The sequence below is a fragment of the Octopus bimaculoides genome, chromosome 5, assembly GCF_001194135.2.
Source record: "Octopus bimaculoides isolate UCB-OBI-ISO-001 chromosome 5, ASM119413v2, whole genome shotgun sequence".
Lineage (NCBI taxonomy): Eukaryota > Metazoa > Mollusca > Cephalopoda > Octopoda > Octopodidae > Octopus > Octopus bimaculoides.
The window spans coordinates 59,973,366-59,979,936 of NC_068985.1; positions in this window are offsets into that span (position 1 = coordinate 59,973,366).

The window sequence follows — 6,571 nt, forward strand, 5'->3', positions numbered from 1 at the left end:
CTAACATTTCTGTCATAGGTATACCGTTGCCGTGGAGGCGCAATGGCCCAGTGGTTAAAGCAGCAGACTCGCGATTTCGATTCCCAGACCGGGCGTTGTGAGTGTTTATTGAGCGAAAACACCTAAAGCTCCACGAGGCTCCGGCAGGGGATGGTGGCGAACCCTGCTGTACTCTTTCACCACAACTTTCTCTCACTCTTACTTCCTGTTTCTGTTGAGCCTGTAATTTAAAGGGTCAGCCTTGTCACACTGTGTCACGCTGAATATCCCCGAGAACTACGTTAAGGGTACACGTGTCTGTGGAGTGCTCAGCCACTCTCACGTTATTTTCACGAGCAGACAGTTCCGTTGATCGGATCAACTTGAACCCTCGACGTCGTAAGCGACGGAGTGCCAACAACATACCATTACCATTCAATAACCATCACTAAATTGAAGATTTTGAAAGAATTAAAGAATGCTAGGCTAAATTGAGGGTTTAACGTGCAGATTAGGTGTTTAAAAAATGTATCATACTGACTGGATAGGAAGACCATGATATCCTATGATTTTATAAGGAGAGTATAAAGAGACTTGGTGAATTCAATAATTTTATTAAAAGGGTTCCTTCATTATGTCGCATCCAGAGGCACCTACTTATGTTGTACCTTCTAGTGCTATCTTAATTAGTTCAGAAATAGCAACTGAGGTACACCGTTCCAACGTACTTTACGTTACATCAAAGTGATTGTTTACATCTCATAAAATACATGTATGGTTTTCATGTTATATGAAATATATGTAAATCCAATACATTCGTTATATTACAGAGATTTACAGAAATGTAATTGCATAGCAAGTATTTTGATCTGAAACGAAAGCGACTGCAGCGTTGGAAAACACAAGTTAACCATTCAGAAACACACAATGGCCGTTAACTTCAATTAAACATTTGTATTATAGCATCAAAAATTTAGTCCCTCGAAACTGCGACTTTTCACTGACAAAAACGGTGTTGCATTGCGCTATATAGATTGTTTACATGAAATTTTAGGGCCATCACTTCCGGTCAATTTACTTTCATTTCTTTTAAATCCCGAAACTACACGTTAACTATGTCACGCAAGAATTAAACACTCATTTGGCAGACAATTAGACCGCTGTATCGTTTCAAACATTATGTAGAAGCTGTTTTAACTACTTCCTCTTCCATGACAATTGCGACGAGATCAGATTGATGGAAAGTAGGTAAAGGGATTAATGGATTAATGTTGCAAGACAATTAATAATTCGAAAACTTGTTATAAATGAGATAAAAAAAAATGGCTGTGTGATTAAGAAGCTCGCGTTGCAACCAAGTCGTTTCGGGTTCAATTCCCTTGCACGGCATCTTGGATGTCTTCTACTGTAACCCCAGGCAGGCAAATGCCTTGTAAATTAATTTAGTATACGGAAACTGTGTGGAAGCCCGTTGTATAAGTATGAGCGTATATGTGAGTGTATATGTGTCTTCCACTAATTATTGTAAACTCCTAAATTGCCACAACGGAGCAGTTTCTGAATTTCAAACTAACTCGTTTGTGGGAAGATATATAAAGAAATCTCAGAAAAGAAATAGGTATATATATAATTTAATACACATTATATGTGTTTATGTGCTACTATTAGTTTCATGTGCTGAGAACATGCCAAACAGTGATTTATAACACATCTGGTGTCCCAGTACAATAAATATCTCGCTTAGGCAAAACGAGACTGAAAGCTATAGGATGTTATTCTGGTACCCAACTAAGAGTCCACCACATCTTATTGCAGAAACAGCTAATGAAGATCCTTACATAACATTTGGGTTTTTCCGCTGTCATCTGTTTGTTTTATGTGTGAGTGTATGTGTGTGTGAATGTGTGTATGTGAGTGTCTGTACAGATAGACACTCATGTGCATATATGTATGTGTGCGCGTGTACGAGTACATATACCCAGCCGTGAACAGGTCAGCCTGGGCCGAAACTCTGAATACACTGCAAATATTTGATATAATAAACACAGCTACCACTTTACTTAACATATTGAATTGTATATCAGAAAACGTTTGAATCACCCAAAATAATATTTTTACTATATTTTACAAGTCTTACATTACATATATGCGATATATGCATATGGGGTGTGGCATATAATGTTGTGTGTGCTTCCACTTACACTTGTTGCCCCAATGGCCAGCTGCTACAAACTTCGTAGTTGTTGAGATGAAGGTTATTCATTTCTTCCATAGCACATTTCAAGGAAATGCGAGGAAACCACTAACCACTCACTCACACACACACACACACACACACACACACACACACACACACACACACACACACACACACACACACATACACACACACATACACACACACACACGTACACGCACACACAAACACACATACTTACGCACCCACGCGTGCGCACACACACACATGCGTACGCACTTACACACACATGCACATATACGCTTGCGCACGCACACACACACACACACGCACACACACACACGCACACACACTGACATACACTTGTTTTTCAACCAGTAAAGCGTCTTCACCATGCAAGCTCGGATGGGTTACCAGTTTGATCGCAGGATCTAAATCACACAGTATGTCATACTAAGTTATACGTTGCAAGCATATGATATTGCGAGGTTTGAAAAATCCTTGAGCTATTTTAGTGGTCTCCTCCATTCTTGTACAACTCAGATGTCATGATTTTATGTTGCGGCTGGATGTGTATTCTTTTTTTTACATTATAAAAACACAATCTGCATGCTAGTGTCTCTACATCACCGTCAAATTTGACGGGTGAACTATCAACTTGTATGCATGTTGGTAGGTAGATATGTCGAAATCACCATGATATCCGTTAGGCAGCTGACGAGAGAAGTCCGCAGTTGTGTTAAACTGGAATTAGTTCGATCGTTATCTTTCTGTTGTTACTGTACGTTAGTTTGCTTTCTTGTTTTCATTTAGTTATACAGGTTATTAGATCATTTTTGTTCCTAGGTGACGTTACTTATAGGTTTAGAAATAATTATTATTCATCAATTATAGATTAGCGTTGTCAGATTGTCATTGTGATGTGAATATGAAACGTATGTATATAATGTGTGCGTGTGTGGTGTGTGTGTGTGTGTGTGTGTGAACTGTGTGTAAGAAGTTTATTTCCCAACCACATGGTTCCGAGTTCAGTCCCAATGTGCAGCACTTTTGGCAAGTGCCTTCTCCTATAGCTCCGGGCCGACCAAAGCCTTGTGCGTGGATTTGGGTGACGCAAACTAAAAGAAGTCCGTTGTGTGTGTATGTGTGTGTGTGTGTGTGTGTGTGTGTGTGTGTGTGTGTGTGTGTGTGTGTGTGTGTGTGTGTGTAACAAAACTGACCTAAGGGTAAAGACTCACAATGCCCAGTGACATGGATACGGATAATATAAGACAAACAAAGATGTACAAGTTGTGAACCTGATTTATTCAAATTCAGTTTCACTTCGACAAAAAGTAGACAAACGCCTTGTAGCAGTTGTGACTAACTCTAAATAAAAAGAGATAATCTCCAGGATCAAGGATTTCCCTGAACTGACAGGACATTAAGTTACAGAATAAAGATTATTTGCCAACATAACGTGGCAGTCGAATGTTACTGTTATTTAGCCCCTGGAAACCTCGTCTCTAGCTGGTTATACGACACAATATGTGTCCTTATATTTTCGACCAAGGGAGTTTAGCATCCCCACTCAGCACAAAACAATATCTGTGTATGGCGATTTCTGAGTTACTTCCCTTTATCAGCGCAGAATAGCTGTTTGGTTAGAGGTGGCGGTGCTAAACTTTTGTTCGAAATATAAAGTCTTCAAAGTGACACGCAGTCACTGATCTAATAAAATAGAAAATGTCTATTTGTAAATTTCTCAACGAGAGATATTCAGTAACAGTACTCTTGAATAAAGATTATTTGCCAACATAACGTGGCAGTCGAATGTTACGGTAATTTAGCCCCAGGAAACATCGTCTCTAGCTGGCTATACGACACAACGTCTTTCGTCGAGAGATTTACAAATTGAAATTTTCTGTCTTATTAGATCAGTGACTGCGTGTCATTTTGAAAACTATATATTTCGAACAGGAGTTTTATCAGCGCCACCTCTAGCCGAACAGTTATTCTGTGTTGATGAAGAGAAATAACCCAGAAATCGCGATACACAGATATTGTTTTGTGCTGAGTGGGGATGCTAAACTCCCTTGGTCGAAAATACAAGGACAGATACTGTGTCGTATAGCCAGCTGAAGACGAGGTTTCCTGGGGCTAAATAACAGTAACATTCGACTGCCATGATATGTTGACAAATAATAGAAACTTTCAATTAAGTCACAGGGTTTCTTTAATTTGGAGACAAGAGGACAGCTGTTGCCACCTGTTTTTTCCTGTCCCAATAAGCATCATTAGCACAGCTGTTGTCTTACTTTCACTCTAGACACACAAAAAGATTAGAGAACTTTTATGGCCACGCATAAAATTTCAGTTGTTCGTGTGTGTTTGTGTGCGTGCGTGTGTGTGTGGGGGGGTGTATCTTTTGTTTCAATCATTAGACTGCAGCCATACAGGGACACCACCTTAAAGAATTTTAGTCGCACGAATCGACCCCTGGTACTTTTTCTATCGGTCTTTTTTGCCAAACTACTAACACACCAACAGCGGCTATTAAGTGACGGTGGGGAACAAACACAGGCACAAAAACTCCGCGCGCGCTATTGGGGATTTCTTTTCCGACGATGAGTTATACTCGAAACATCAAAAACTCTCTCGTTTACTGAGCGTCAAACTAATACATTCCTAGTGCACGTCCTTCTGTTGTTCGCTATTGTTAATTTTATTGTTCGTTTAGTTGATTTGACAATGTATGTATGTATACGACGAGCTTCTTTCAGTTTCTGTCAACCAAATTCACTCAGACGGCTTTAGTCAGATTGAGTCTATACTTGTAGACATTTGCCACAACATGTCACTCAGTGAGAATGAGGACGGAACCATGTGGTTGGGAAGAAAACTTCTTACCAGAGGGCCACGCCTACATATATACGTATATAAGGAAAACCAAATACATATTTTTCGTTCAATGCAAAGGGGCACGACTAATAACTTTGTTGAAGTGCCATTCCGACATATTCCACAACATACATTACGTAATTTTTCGAACGGAATAATTTACACGCAAATGTGGTTAGAAATGGTGTGGTACAGAAACAACTGAAGCGAATAACAAAGTTGTGCACATCTTCATCTTCTTACATCTAAAAACTAGATAGACAAAAATATAGATAGATAGATAGATAGATAGATAGATAGATAGATTGTTGTGTGTGTGTGTGTGTGTGTGTGTGTGTGTCATTTAAAACATCATTTACTCTGGGCGTTTTTTAAGAAAATTCTTTATTTTCGAAGTTATTTCGTGTCGAAGTTGTCGTATTTCGGTAATTTCAACCAACCAATGACGTCTATTGAGGTGAAAACAATTATTGCTGTGGTTTGTCAACAAGACGTTCTGGCGGTGTAAATTTACTTTGTCACTGTTATTTCTGATATATTTACATTTGAGATACACGTGTATATAATTTAATCAATTCAGTTATTAGTTATTTTTAAAAAAATTTCAGTTTATTTTGTTTGTGGAAGTATTTTTGTTTTGTTTAAGCGTTTTCGAAATTGCCTATTTTGGGATCTTTTCCCTTGAATAAAATTACTGCCGTTGTTTGTCAACAACAACTATCGGCGGTATATATTTCGTTTGTCACTGTTATTTATGACATCGTTCGTGCGTTTGTACTGGTTTTAGCTTTAAGGTTTTAGGGTTAGGGTTCGGGTTTTAGGGTTAGGGTTCGGGTTTTAGAGTTAGGGTTAGGGTTGGGTTTTAGGATCAGGGTTAGGGTTTTAGGGTTAGGGATAGAATTTTAGAGTTAGGGTTAGGGTTAGAGTTAGGGTTTTAGGGTTAGGTTAGGGTTAGGATTTTATATATGGAGGATATATGGCTATATATTTTATATATGGAGGGTATACGGCTGTATATATCATGTATATATACGTGTGGGTCATGAGCTTCACCAGAACCCGTAATCATGTGTGATTACACATATTGTGTATAATACAACGTTGTGGCTAAAGTTAGTCTGAACTCCAAGTATGTTAAAGCGAGATTATATACACTATTGATATCAGCGATGTATGATTACATAAATAAGTGTTTATAACAGCCATGTATCATTACAAATATACACTATGTTTATATGAGCAATGTATTATTGCTTGTCTCTCTCCCTCCCCCTCTATCTCTTTTTCTCTCTCTCTCTCTAGTAAGTTAGATAGATAGATAGATAGATAGATAGATAGATAGATAGATAGATAGATAGATAGATAGATAGATATAAAACCATATATCGGTAATACATACGATATGTTTATATTAATCGATGTATGATTACATATAAACGTGTTTATATCAGTTATGTATAATTACATATAAACACTGTGTATATATGAGGTATGACTATATATGTGTATATGTGT